The 15,590-nt window shown below is 35.5% G+C and overlaps 1 long non-coding RNA gene across 1 annotated transcript; it reads right to left on the bottom strand.

Moving 5' to 3' along the window:
• Positions 1-203: 203 nt before the first annotated feature.
• Positions 204-7,032, bottom strand: LOC110020845. Its single transcript, XR_002293572.1, has 4 exons — positions 6,519-7,032; positions 6,363-6,430; positions 6,157-6,272; positions 204-472 (listed from the first exon to the last, which is right to left on the bottom strand). It is a non-coding gene; the product is annotated as an uncharacterized LOC110020845 (long non-coding RNA).
• Positions 7,033-15,590: the final 8,558 nt, after the last annotated feature.

Here is a 15,590-nt window from a genome sequence, read left to right as displayed (position 1 = left end):
CCGCCGCCCGCCGCCCGCCGCCCGCCTATTGTAAGCATTGCAATTATTGGTTGTCGCCACCACTATCGACGAGCATATTTTACATTGATTTCATTTTTCTTCAAACCAAACACAAATATATAAATTCCTGCATTTATATTTCACCAAACCAAACAGCTTCAAAGTACTTCAAATATACTTTAATTCAATTATATTGTGTTCCTTTTGCACTGCATTCCTTTTTCAGCAATCCAAACATGCCTTAAATGTTAAAAAGAAAATACATAATAAGCCTCACCCCAAAACACTATGAAGAAAAATAAAGATCATAAAACACAACTAGCTCGTGTTTCATCTGAAAGCTATAGACCTCAAGTGTTGCATGTTTCTCCCCCACTTTTCACGGCATTCAACAAAGAAAGCAATCATGACCAGATATGTTGTTAAATATTATTGTTCCACAAATAAGATGCAACAAATGATAGTTTTCCTTCTGCAAAACATTGCATCATATGAATAGAAGCCATAAACAGAACAGCTAATATGATTATAGGAGTGAATTAAAAGTGGTAAGAATTACTACATAAGTAATTACAAATAACCATGAATCTCAAAAATTGAATTCCACAAAACTGTGAAATGTTCATATTGGCAACCGACTTTTTTGAGACCGTCACTAAAAAATAAATTCCTAAACCAGATGGAAAGTAATTTTTAAAGGTATCTTACTTTTCGATAATTAAGGAAAGAATTCTGAACAGGTTGTTACAAATGCAGGCTAATCAGCATGCTACAAAAGAGGGGGAAATTTCTAATTCTCATCGAATGAATACAGATCATGTCACATTGCTGCTAGCCAAGAAGAATTCAAGATAGATTTAAGAGCAGGTTGTTACTACAAAGTATCAAGTTTGGTTTTAAAGTTAAAAAATTTGCTTATGATTATAGTGAGCACACGAGATTGCATCCTCACTCTACCATTTTCAATTACAGCAGAGGCATTAAGGAAATTGTCGATAATCTCCATGCAAGAATTATGCAAGTCCACCATCATCATTAATCTTATCCTAACTATTAGAGGTCAACATTAGGAATCCTCATTGTCCATTTCTTTTCAAAGACTACTTCATCATTTTTTCTAATGATTGATATTTGAAATATCAAGCATATTCTTTGCAAATTATAAATAATTATTCATACAATCTTATACCTACCCATTTTTCTGTTTCATCTATTCACATAAATTTAATCTACATATTTAACAAGCATATTATCCATTTTTTCTTTTACTTATCTGAATCAAATAACTCTATATTTAGTTATCTTATTCTAAATAGATGTCAAACATTTTTTTTAATAAAATCATTCATTAATTCAGTCTTACTAATATTGCCACGTCTATATCAAGATTCATATTTATACCACAGTCAACTTCGATATTAATGATTTTTTATCACCCAAGATTCAATTTCATACAACATTAGTCTAGTTGTAAATTTTAAAAAATCCATAATATCCACTTACCATAGCAAAACTTATCAATTCTTCATTTAAGCCATTCAAAATTAATTTAAAAAATAACATACTTACTTATATATTTATTCTTCTTTCAAATAGATGCAAGATTCTAAAAGCTATTATATCCTAGTATCAACTTATCTTCTAATAATATTCATTGATAGCCATTAAAAGCATAGTGACCAATATTATATATGATATAATCAATTTTTATTCTACTAATTCAAGTTTCGTCCCTTTAAATATTTTCTACATTTTTTTTCCAAATTGGTCAATATTTCAGTGACTCGTCCACTAATTAAAATTATATAATTTAAAAAAAACATGCACCAAGGCATCTCTCTTTGAATATCCTTAATAAACACCTTCATAACCAAAAACAAAAAACTATGGACTTAATTATCATCATTAGTGTAAACCTTTGATACCCCTCTTAGTGAGATAAAGGCTTCTTGTTGTTGTTTAAGTGTAAACCTTTGATAATTAAAAATTTTGGGCTCATTCAATAACTTCTAATGCAAATGAATATGCCCGATCATACAAATCATTAATAATATCAGCATATCTTTAACATCCACTTTTCTACTTTATAACAAAACAAATTAATTTTGGTGGTGCTTGATCTTAAATCATTTTAAGATAAATAAAAATCATATAAAAATTATTTTTTTCTTTAGATATCTTCATTATTTTTCTTAGCACAATCAATTTAATAGTAGACCTTAGTGCAAGAAATCAAATTGTTCCCATAGATTGATGTAATTTTTTTGAACCTATATTCTATTACTATCTCATAGAAATAGTACATGAATATTAAATTTGACTCCTCCATAGTTTGCACAAACCTAAATATCATCTTTGTTCTTAAATATTAGTATCAAAATGCTTCATCAATCATTTAATGACTTTTCAGTCTTCAAAATTTTATTAAGCATTTTTTAACCAAATCACATATCCTTACAACTTTCTAAATCTCAGAAAATATCTCATATTAACCTAAAGTTTTATATTTATGCATATTTTTAGCGCATTTCTACTTTAATGTTTTTTTGGATAAATCCATTATATACTTCACTATATTGTTTCTCATGCTCTTTAAAAATAATTTTGTACTTAAGACTCTTATAGTGTAATTTCTCAAAAGAATATTTTATTTTTTATTGGTATTTTCATCTTCAACAAAGATCATATTACCTTCACTTTTAATCAATCTAATTTGATTAAAAATTTTAGACCACTTATCCCTAGCTTCTAATGTTGCAATGGTTTTACTCAAGTTGAGTACGATTTTATTTAAGGTCATTCATATTTTTTTTATCAAGTTTGTGTTGTGATCAAACTTTAATCAAGAACTACTAGTTATAATTTAGAGATAATGATAAAAACATATATGTTTATGTTAGAAGTTATATTAGAAAATAATTTATTCCATTGATAAGCTTCTATTTTAGATTTATTTTCTTAGATTGGATTTATTTACTTTCTTTTGTTAAGCTTTCCTGTTTTAAGTTGTTTCCTTTATCTCTAAATAATTTTTATAAATTGATTAATTAAAGATATAGGTGTTATATCTTTCATTTCCTGTTATTTTTTTTCTTGTCTTTCCTATTCTAAAATTCATATAAGGGTTATAACCCCTTCTCATATCAAAAATATAATTATGTTGAATTCTAAAAATCAACATGGTATCAAAAACAGGTTTCCGACCCTAGCCATTCCTTTGAGAGCCGTCGGACTAACCTCCCACCATCCTCCCTGCAGGAAGGGAGTGACTCTCAACTGGACCTTCTCCAGGCAGCCATCAAAACCGGAGACCTCTTTACATTCTCCCTGCATCTGGCAAGAACCAATAGCCGAAATCGATTTCTGCAGTTAGCAATACCTGTAGCTTTTGTTGCGCCTTTTTTTCTTCCCTGCGTGGGCGCCGCCAGTCGTCGAAGTTGATTTCTGCAACCTTTGTTGTGCCTCAATTTTTTTCCCTGTGTAGGTGCCCAATTCGCCGTTGCATTGTGATTTCAGCGTTTTTCCTGCGCAAACATTTGGGCAGCTGCAGGCTTGCGTTTTCAGCGGACCGCTGGCATTATTTTCTCTTTCTAGTAGAAATTTCGGCTCACCGATGACATTTGTTTTCTCTCTCCAGTGCAAATCACGGAAGATCTCCAGTTCAAATCCCAGTTTTTCACTCTTTGATGGAAATCTTTGTCCCCTGCAGAACCGCACAGAGGAGAGGAGCCTTTTTACCCAATGGCTTCCTTGCGAGCTCTCCCATGGTCGTTTTCCTTGCATTTTTCAGTCCCCAATCCTTCCTGTGGGGTCTTCCAGTAGTCGGACCTCCTGATCTCCTTCCAGGACCGCCAAAGCACCCACCTACAACCGGTTTGCAGGCTTTCATGCTGCGGGAACTCCCTTTTGCAGCCTTTCCCGCCAGTGGAATTCCCTCCTGCAGCCTTTCCTGCTGCCAGAACTTCTTGATGACCTATCTGCTGTCGGCTGGACCTCCGGTCCCACTCCTACTGTCGATGCTCTTCCCTGTTGTCTTTACTCCGTCGGACCTCCCTCCTACATTTTTTCTCGTCGTTGGATCTACCTCAACAAATTTTTCCCAGCAGATTTCAGGCAGCTGAGCATCTTCCCTGCAGGTCCCTAACAGTCAAAAATCATCTTGTCGGTTGAAAGACTTCCCTGCAGAGCTTACCAGCATCTTTTGTTGGTCGCAAATTCCTATCGACCGCAAATTTCTGTCGGCCACACCTTATTGCAGCCGCCACTGTGGCGCCCTCCCCCATTTCACATGCATGGATTGTGGAAATGAAGAGAAGGTTGTTATAAAGGAGTTTATCTTTGGTTTTCTTTCAAAATGCCTTAAGAAAAGTTATCATAGAAGCGATATTGGATGTATCTTTGAATAAAACCCCAACAAGCAGCCTACATACCCTTCTCCATCAGTTTCTTCAATGCTGTCAAAAAACTCCATGTAGGTTCTTCCCTGTTTTTCCTTTGCCACTAGAACTCTCCCTATAGTTGGAAGTATCCAGTTGCATGCCCTCGTCGCTACAGAGTCTCTTCCTCTTGGAGTTTTTCCTGTAGCAGACTCTCCTCCGGAGCTTATTCCTGCATTTGACCCTCCTCCAGAATCTTTCCTGCATCAAACCTTCCTCTGGAACTTTGCCTGTAATAGGCCCTTCTCAGATGTTTTGTCCTGCACCACGCCCTCCGCCGGAATCTTTCCTGCAGATCATCCTGAATCTTTCCTGCAACAGACCATCTTTCGGAGCTTTTCCTGTAGCAAACCCTCCTCTTGAGTTTTTTCCTGCATCATCAGGCCTTTCTCCGAAATCTTTCTTGTAGCAAACCCTACTCCGGAGCTTGTTTCCGTTTTTTTCCTATTATCTTTTTTTTTGTAGGTCATACTCTGCTGCTTTTCTTGCAGGTTGTTTACTTCCCTGCAAACTTCCCTGCAACATTACTTAAAGAAGTTTTCCGCCAACCTACAGATACTGCAGAAACTGCAGGCAAAGACATCTGCAGTCAACTAAAAGCCAGTTTTTTTCTAGAGGTTGTCTACTTCTCTACAGTATTACCTAGAGGAGTATTTCGCCTACCTACAGACACTGCAGAAACTACACTTAAAGACAACCAAAGTCAACTAAGAATATCTCTAAATGCCCTTGGGGTTGATTACTAAGTACGGGATGCAGACTTCAAGTTCTACTTTACAAAGGGAATTCCTTACCCATTGTTTGATGTTTTCTACTCCAAATTAAACATGATTTTCAACCATATTTCAATTTGAGAGGGAGTGCTATAAGTTATATTAGAAAATAATTTATTCATGTGAGAAGTTTTCTATTTTTGGTCTATTTCCTTGGATTGGATTTATTTCCTTTCTTATGTTGGGCTTTCCTATTTTATTTTGTTTCTTTTATCTCCAAATAATTAATATGGATTGATTAATTAAAAATATAGGTGTTATATCTTTCCTTTTCTGTTACTTCATTTTTATTTTATTTCCTATTTTAGAATTCATGTAAGGGTTATTCATAACCCTTATTCATATCAATAATATAATTTTGTTGAATTCTAAAAATCAACAATTTATTACCAAGATAACAATTTTTTTAAGTTTTCTTAAAAAAGGCATGATTCACAAAAAAGAATATTCATGTTTGTTTTTCTCTTTTTTAAGGTTCAAAATTTTATAAAACTAATTTTAATCTATACATTTAGTTATCTTTTATATTTGCATCATATTTATGAGTAAAAAAATATACATATTTTTTAATGCATAAAAGATAAAAAGATTAATGTAAAATTATTACATAGATCATGAAGTAATTAAATCATATTTAAATGAGCAACTTATCAAGTACCCCAGTGTCCAGATGACTAGCACTACCATGCAAGCAGGTCCGGTGTTTGTGTAAGCGAACCCTCACAAGGGTAAGTACCCAGTGGCCAGATGACTGGCACTACCATGCAAGCAAATCTAGTGTTGCTGCGTTGCACCCGAGTTGTTAATCACTAATAACTTGTTGTTTTTTAATATTTTTTTATGTGTGTTCCTATACATAGCAAATAAAACCTACATCAACCTTTTCAGAACTTGGTTGGCCATTAAACAATCGCTAAAGCAATAATTTTTTTGAATCTTTTTGTCACCTGCAGAACCCTCATTCAGGAGCAATGAGCCCTTAAGGATGTGATCATTTCCTTGGGCTGGTATGATTAGATCATCCTCAGCAAGTTCCTGCCACACAAATCCATTTCAGTAGCTCCTACATCACAATTCAATGAATTAATTCAACCACCCATCATCATATAACGAGATTGTTCTAAAATTTTACCATCTTTGTTTCCAAATTCACCTTACAAGACCACGAATACATGGCGGGCATGTGATTTACTCTCAAAACAACCAGACGACTAATCACATCTACAAGAAAACAAATAGCTTTCATCAGACGAGAACAATGAATTCCCAAATAAGAACAGTATGAGATACGTCAATTTGTTTTACTGACCTCTTAGGTAGAGACCTTCGGGCGAGGAGAAGGAACTTCAATGAAATGGGGGTGCTCCAAAAGGCTATTCTTGCAGAGATAATTTACAACTGGAACCTTTGTACCTTGCTGCCTCTGCATGCAATGCTTGCCTGAAGGCTCCGTCCATACGATGAATCTCACCGGACCCACCTGCACCCCATTTCTCCTCACCCCTCCCTCCATTTCCGCCAACCTTTGAATAACTATAAAGTCTTCAATGAAGATGAAATCTAAATTTGACCCAACTCAAACTCCATAGACGGAGAAAAAGAAGATGGAAAGCAGTGTGCTCTAAAAAATCGAACATAGCTGAAGGGAAAGTAAGGTTTTAGAAAAAGCACAAATGGGAGCAGCTTCGCATAGAAGGGTGAGAAACCGCCATGAATCACATGAAGTTAACTTAAGAAGAATACTAAGGAAAGTGGGGGAAGTGCGAGGGTGCCCATTTTTCATTCAAAAATAAGCAGCGCACTGAGAGCAGCATCTATGGTCTTTAGGTGGGAAAGTGGAATTTGATTCGGACTCTTTTCCTCACGGAGGGCGAGACCCCTGCAGCTTCTGCCCCGATGTTCATGTGCTGAGCTTTTGGATGCATCTGGAGCATCGGTGCGTTGGTCCGGTCAATAAGGGTCTAAGCCCGGTCCGAATTAGTCAGATGATTTTTTTTTTAATGAATGATGATCCATGACACCTAAGGTATCTCAATTTAATGATCAATGAAATTTGAAAATAATTTCTCAAATATTTACTGAATTGGTGAGGAAATCCAATGCAGTTCAAATACTTTAGTAGGCAGCAGAAAGAATGACCTAATCCTTAAGTCAATATAAAACCTATTGATTGAGAGGGGACAACAACAACGGTAGCTAGCGGTGTGTGACAATATAGTGACTGGATATGTTTTCACAACATAACCTAACATAACATATATAAGATAATATATTATACCAAGTCAAGTACATAACAAATATATAACCAAAGATTTATTTGGAATGAGTTTATTTTATCTTCTTGATGTGTGCTTGAACATTCTCAATAGTAGAGTGATTATTTAGCATCTTAGTATTTTATGAAAATCGAGCACATGCTTAGAAAAAAAAGAGAGAAGTAAATAGGAGACACCTCAATTTTTACATGAAAAATCCTAAAAATAAGACAAAATTACTGGGTCTAGCCCAGTTGACATAACTATGTAATTATAAATATATAGGTCCACTCTTTTCCTGAATTAGGGAATATCAAGTTACAAAGTTAATCATTGTAGATATACAACAATAGCTCATTAGTAATAGTTGTAATGTAGTTGTAATAAATGTTGTTCTCGGCGATAATAGATTGCAATGGTCATAGTCGGGTTGTTATGAAGCCAGCAGTCCTCCATGAATGTTGAAGGTGGTGATTGTAGCACCAACTTATCATAGAGGTTGTAGTTGAAAGTCATGGTAGTAATTAGAAGTGTAGGTCATAAGTGATTATTTCAAGAGCATTTAGTTGGTCATAAATGTCGTAATAGGAATTTGCTAGAGCTGTGAGTCATTTAAGGTCATGCATGTTGTGGTGATGAGCTGTAAAAATGTTCTGAGGTTGCAGAGACCGGAGTTGAGAACTACAGAGCTATGAGGCATGTAGATTATAGTTGGTCACATAGGCTGTAGTGGTGAGTTGTAATAACATTTGTAGGTCACAGAGGTCAGAGTTCAGATTTGCATGAGCTGTGAGCCACATAGATCAGAATTGATTACATAGGCTGCAGTGGTGGCTAATAAAAACAATAGTAGGTCGGAGAGCTCAGAGTTGGGAGCTGCATGAATTGTGATAACATTCGTAAGTTGTCGAAGCTGGAGTTAGGATATGCATAAGCTATGAAAACATTCATATGTTTTAGAGGTCGGAGTTCGGAGTTGCATGAGCTATGAACTATAAAGGCTATATTTGTTCACATAGGTCATAGTTGTGGGATACGAGGAGGAGATCTGTTGGAGTTCAAAGAAAGTCACCATATTATGAGTACAATATGTAAGCAATTATTGTGGGGTGTATTATTACACCATCTTCGAGAGACATCGTTGTACCAAATTTCTGGTACATCATTGCATCATTATCGGGATGCATCGTTACACCGTTTGTGGGGTGCATCATTACACCATCTTCGGGATGTGTTGCAACATTATATGTGGGTTGCATCTTGCAACATCGTTGGGGCATTGTTACACTATGTTAGCGGTTGTGTCGCTACACCTCTATGCATAAGAGGCGTTATTACAATGTCTTCGGAGTGTGTTGTTACACGGTCTTTAAGATACATTGTTACATAATATTTGGGGTGTATTGTTACATCATCCTTGGAGTATATTGTAACCCCATCTATGGGGTGCATTGTTATGCCATCTAAAAGGCGATTTATTACACCATCTTCGGAGTGTATTGTTTCACCATATTCAGGATTTGTCGTTATACTATCTTTGGGGTGCATCGTTGCACCATAGTGTACCCCAGGATTTTGTAGCATACAACATGATTTAGTATGGGGCTTTGTTGCAACAAGCAAGAGGCGATTGATAATGTTCGGCTATTGTTGATGAGGGAAGATCGATTGTTATTAGCGGTGTCATGAGCTAGAAGCATTTATTGGACCTTCGGTGTAGAACACTGACCTTAACTCCTACTTCAAGCTTTGATCTTCCTCTATTTCCTTGTTTAAGTTCTTCATCATCTCTTCATGAAGGGGGGTAGAGCTCTATTTATAGAGTTTGGGATAGGCCTCCTTACAAATAAGGAAGGAATCTAGACCACTTCATTAGATGATCCATAGATATTTCCTCGAACATATGGTATTTTATGGACATTAGAGTGCTGTAACAATATCAGAATTGAGTGATTTTGACCTCGTTAAATTTGTCTTGTCAAGATATTCAATTTAACCATAAGTTTATTATATTTATAATACAATTGACCTTCCAATTGAGTACTAAAAACTTTAAAAAATAATCTTATGGTTTGATCTGGGATTGATTTACCTCAAATTAGACCAACTTTAGTGTCATTGTGTTCTTCTCGTCAAACCAGTCAGTTTAACTGTAGGTTTGTTGAAGTCAAAGTTATAGATGATTTTTAGTTAAGTTTTGAATGTTTCTTACTCAAATAAATTGAATTGAGATTCATTTCATGCGTCAAGATCCATTTTGGATGATGAAAATTTTTTGATGGCATATTAGTTGCCACTATTTTTCGGAGAGACTAGTTTTGTCATCCAAAAATACCCAAAATTTGAATCTCATCGTCTTTTTTTTTCCTTTTTTTGTCTTAAGTGTGAATATGTATGTATAAGTGATGGTAGTCTGGTTGGTAGAAGCTTGTATTTCCTTCCATCATTTAATGTTTGATCCTCTTTCTCATCATACATTTGGTATTTTTACCGTAGGGTCGAGTAAGGACCTAAGCTAAGGGTAGGTCAGGTGTATGGGATAACGGAGTGGCACAATTCATATTGGTCGAGTTAGTGAATTGGGCTGAAGGTTAGCTCATGTGTGCTGAGTGGGACAGCCATTGGACTAACATGTTGAAGCGGGGTCAACAGAGTGGCATCCATTCAGTCGGTCTATGGGTTGGCGTTGTAGGCTATCGATTTGGGCTAGTGTGGATTTGTGTGTCACAGAAGTTTTGGCTAGATGATGAGAATTTAAAGGCGGATCATTGGTGGGTTCAACATCATAGGTCCATGAGAGCTGTTGTGCGGGATGGCGGGATTCGTGGGAGACCAATCCCACGGTGGCAGTAACCCACGTGTGTGTTGTGGGATCTCAATCTGATGATGAAACTTTATAATTTTCTATGCAAATCCTTGTGAAAATGCAATCCAACCCAATTTGAGCTAGATTAGATGGTGATCCTAGGGTAAGTGGGATTGGCCTAGATTATGCAATTTTTTTTACAAGTTTTGGCCTTTTTAGCCTATAAATATGCTAGAAAAATAAGGAAAAAGGTGAAGTCACCCAACCAATTTTTGAGATCAATGGAGCTACTCTCTTGAATTGTTGCATCCCACTTCAATGTGTCCCCTCCTATTTCTACGATCAATGAAGCTTCCCCTTTGATGTTGTTGTTGTCCAACTTGAATTCTCCATGCATATTTATGTGATCAATGGAGCTTACTTCATTCATTTTTGTTGCTCACCTCGATGTCTCCCCGCATGTTTGTGTGATCAATGGAGCTCCCCTCTGACATTGTTGCTTCCCACTTCAAAGTCTCCCCACCTGTTTATGAGATCAACAAAGAACCCCTTTGGCGTTGTTGTTGCCCACTTCAGAGTCTACATGTGTAGTTTTATAATCAATGGAGCTCCCCCTTTCGAGTTACCACTATCCATCTCGGAGTCTTCTTACCTGTTCGTGCAATCAATCAAACTCCCTTTTGATGTTGCTACTACCCACCTCAGAGTCTCCCCACCTTGCAATCAACAGAGTTCCCATTTGGTGTTATTGTTTCCTACCTCAAAGTTTTTGTGCATGTTTGTGCGATAAATGGAGCTCTATTTCACTTTTTCATTCTTTATGGAGAAAATTTTTTGCATTGTTGTCACACTTTCCTGAGGAGATTATCTTTGCTAATGTTGTGCTTTCGGAGGAAGATTTTATGTGTTGTTGTTGCACTTTTTTAATGGAAACTTTTTATGTTGTTATTGCATTCCTAAAGAAGTTTTTTCACATGTATCTATAGAATCTCTTCCTCTTGAAAATCAACAAAAAAGTATTGAATTTCAATAAGGTGATGTCGGTGCCAATTAAAGATGAGCTAGCCCTTTCTTCGACGGTATGTAACTTTGAGCTTGTGAATATCAACCATATCCTTGACGAGCATTAAAAGAATAAATTCTTAATTAGAATGAAGAGCTTGTGCAGACTTTTCATGCAAAGATGTTGGCTTTTGAAGAAGAAAACATGAAGCTACAAACATTCCGACGATGAGGAGGATGTTGTAGTGGATCAATGTATTGTCTTATGTTGACATATTATATCCTTTGTACCATTGTGTAATAGTCGTTGTAACTTTTCAAGGCTGATGTGACTTTTATACGTAGTGAAAATGTGTTTATCTAAACATCTTTATTTTGCTTGATATTGTGGTTACTCCATCTCTTAGGTTGTCATAGAGTGTTGTCGCCTAACTTCTAAGCTGATATCACTTGACTTTTGGGTTGTTGCTGCACCACTTCCGGGATGTTATTGACACTATTAGGTTGTTGTTGCCACCATCACATGGGCATGTGAATAGTGAAATCGAGTCCTTCTAAGGCATATGCCTTCTAAGACTCTTCAGCTTCTCAAATATGTAGAATCCTTCAATCAGAGTTAGCATGTGTGATTTGTATAAGAAAATCATGTACCTTTTGAGGCTCATGCATTTTGAGATTTATATCTTTTTGAAGTCTGTGATTTTTGAGACATTTAATGTACTTACACCTTCAAAGGCTTATCATCTTCTAAGACTTTTGAGTGGAGATCCTACTAACCCCTTTTTTCTCATGGATTCTTTTTAGTGATTAGTATATGCACCACTAGCTTACCATCGAGACTTGCCTCCAAGACTCGTCTCCTGGGGGTATAAGTGGATATCTTATTTATCACATACTCTTAAAGGTTCCTTTTAGTGAGAAATGTATCCACCACTAACTTCTTATTGAGACTTGCTTCATGGGCTCATCTTCTAGGGGTATGGTTGGAGACCAAATCCGTCACTATGAATATTTGACATTTCCTAGGTTGTTACTCGAAGCACGTCGGCTTGACATCTATAGTCTGTAACAAAAAAAGATCGATGGGAATCAAACTAAGTTTTTTTTCCTATCCGATGTTATTAGTTGAAGTTCCCGCTTCACAATTATAACCTGCTTTAGAAGAGGTCAGATCGAGTCCTGGGATCGATCAAGCCAAGAATGAGAGTCAAAAAATGTTCTTAATTTCTAGAGACAGGCATAAGTTGAAATGAACCATACTTTTTCTTGGAAATATGGTTATAATCATACTCAATAATGATATTCGACAACTTGCTAGCTGCTTCTTTTGAATTCGTTGTCCCCTAAGAGGACATTTTTTACACAAGTTTGTAAAGCAGCCTAAATATCAAATCTTGAATATAGCAGCTTCCTAATCCAGTTGAAGAGGAACTCTAGCACGATGATGGGGCACTGAGGAAACACTCTTTGTTATGAAGGTTGCCCCCAATTTGTAATCAATTCTCAATGACCTAATGTAGAATGTGATGTATGATGAATACTCTACCACAATCTTACCTAAGGCGTTAACGTGAATGATCTTTCAAGACTGTAGTGATAATTTTTCCAAGACTATAAGTAATTTTGATAACTTTATTTTTGAATAAGATGCAAGAATATTACTCCATCACAACATGATGACCTTTCAAGATTTCAATGATTGTTGCCTCTCACATTGAATAATGCAAAAAAATGATCTTCAAGAGATGCAAAGGAGGTTCCTTCTCTAGTTAGATGATGCATATCATTGGGAAATAAATTATGGGCTCGACATCACAAATTTGAAGACTTTGTCAAAAAAGACTTCGTTTCTGACATATGACACTAAACCAATGCATGTTAGAAGATTCCAAGCGGTAGAGTGATTATATAACATCTTAGCATTGGGAAAAAATCATGGAACCTAGTTCAGTTGAAATAATCCATTATGTAATTATAAATACATATGTATACTCTTGTGAATTAAGGAATATAGAGTTACAAAGTTGATCATCGTAAATGAACAATAGTATTTCATTGATAATATCCATAATTTGGTTCTAAGAAAATATAGTTCTTGGTGATTAGGTTGTAAGGCTCGTAGTCGACTACTATGAAGAAAGTGGCATGTCATAAATATTATAAGTGGTGGTTATAATACCAACTTGTCATAAAGGCCAAAGTTGAAAGACATGATATTAATTGGCTATGTAAGCAATGGATGGATGCTTTAGAAGCATTGGCTGATAATAAAGGCTATAATATAGAGTTGTAGGAGTTGTACGTCACATAGGCCATAATTGGTCATGTAAGCTGTGGTGCTGAGCTGTAATAATATCCATAGATTACAGAAGTCAGAGTTGATAGATGCATGAGTTATGAGCTACGTAATTCGTAGGTTGTCACATAGGCTATAGGGGTAAGTTTTAATAATGTTCATAAGCCTTAAAAGCTGAAGTTGGGAGATGCATAAGTTGTGAGTCATGTAGTTCATAGTTAATTACGTAGGAAATCTTGATTTATTATGACAACATCTGTAAGCCATAGAGGTTAGAGTTGGGGTTTGCATGAATTATGGTAAATTTTTTAGGCCACAAAGGCAGTTGGGAGCTGCACGAGTATGATAATGTTTGTATGTTATAAAGTTTAGATTTTGGATTTACATGTGCTATAGATCATATATGTCGTAGTTGGTCACATAGTTCGTAGTGTTGGGTTGTAAGAAGAGAGTTTCAGGAGTCTGAAAAAAAGTCATCATATCTTGAGTACGACATTTGTAAGTAGTTATTACAAGGTGTGTTGTTACACCACCTTCGAAAGGCATTGGTATACCGTATAAGAGGCGCATCATTACCCCTTATTCATGATACATTTTTAAATTATCTATAGGGTGCATTGTTATACTATCTTCAGGCTGCATTGTAACACTATATGTGTGTTGCACATTGCACTAACTTTGGGGTATTATTACACTGCCTTCGGGGTGTATCATTACTTAATCTGTATGTAGTGTTATTATAATGTCTTTGGGGTATGTTATCACACCATCTTTGGGCTATTTTATTACACCATTTTTGGGATATATTAGTAAACCATCTTTGGGGTGTGTTCTTACAATGTATATGGGGTACATTATTGCACTGTCTACATATTGTGTTGCTCCATTACTTTTGGGGTGCATCGTTCCACCACGTCAGAGTGCATGTTACGCCGCAACATACATTTAAATTATGTAATGTACATTGTAATTATGCAAGGGGCTTCATTGTAATGAGTAAAGGGCTATCGACAATGATCGACAATAGCTAATGAGTGGTGGTCAATGGTGGTCAACAATGATAAGAGTGAAAAACGTTCGATGGATCTTTAGTATAGAAAATTGGACCTCAACTCCTCCTCCAAGCTCTGGTTTTCCCTATTTAGGTTCTTGGTCCTCTCTTCATGAATAGGGTATAGATTTATTTATAGATTCTGGGAATTGTAGCTTTTGTGTACTATAATATACATATAAATGTTTAGTGACATATGTGCTTACTTTTTTAGCATAAGTGAGAAGATTATAATGTACTCGTATAAATTATTCTATAAATTATGTATACTATATGACATGCAAATCATAATATTAACAATGTATATAATTCATATTATCAACTGCAATTATCATCACACATATATTATATAATTTAGGTATTTTCACTAATCATATGTTGTGTTTTTCCTATATCATTTATAATAAATTATGTACAATATATATCATATTATGTTGGTAAAAATTATCAAAATAGTCAATTAGATGGCATAGTACATAGGAGTCATCACCCTCAGTCTATCAGCACTAATATCGTATCATATTCACCTTTTATAACTGAACTTATATTGAATTTACAACATTAACACATTTAAAAGAAAACACGCCAATCCACCCTCCTATGCAAAGTACCATTTCTCCATCAATCTAAATCATAAAAACCAGTCTTTTTTGTATGCACATGTTTCACAATATCATGAAATGTTTAACCAACTGTATCATACTCGATACTGTCATAGTATATATTAACAGCTTGCGAGTAAAATAAAATAGTGGAGTGATCCGACCCGCAATTACACAGAAATTTAACTTCCAAAATATGATAAAAAAACTTGACAAAATTTATATTTAGCGGCTAGAGTGAAAAATTGATATGTTATAAAATTTATAATTTTTGATAAATAGTTTATACATTAGGGTTACTATGGAAGTATATGTATCATTTCAAATATATATATTTAAACTTTCCGGGGGCCTAGGCACCAGTTTCAA

The sequence above is a fragment of the Phalaenopsis equestris genome, unplaced genomic scaffold (assembly GCF_001263595.1).
Source record: "Phalaenopsis equestris unplaced genomic scaffold, ASM126359v1 Scaffold000107, whole genome shotgun sequence".
Taxonomy (NCBI): Eukaryota; Viridiplantae; Streptophyta; class Magnoliopsida; order Asparagales; family Orchidaceae; genus Phalaenopsis; species Phalaenopsis equestris.
The sequence above is the reverse complement of the archived record's forward strand: the minus strand, read 5'-3'. Positions and strand labels throughout refer to the sequence as shown.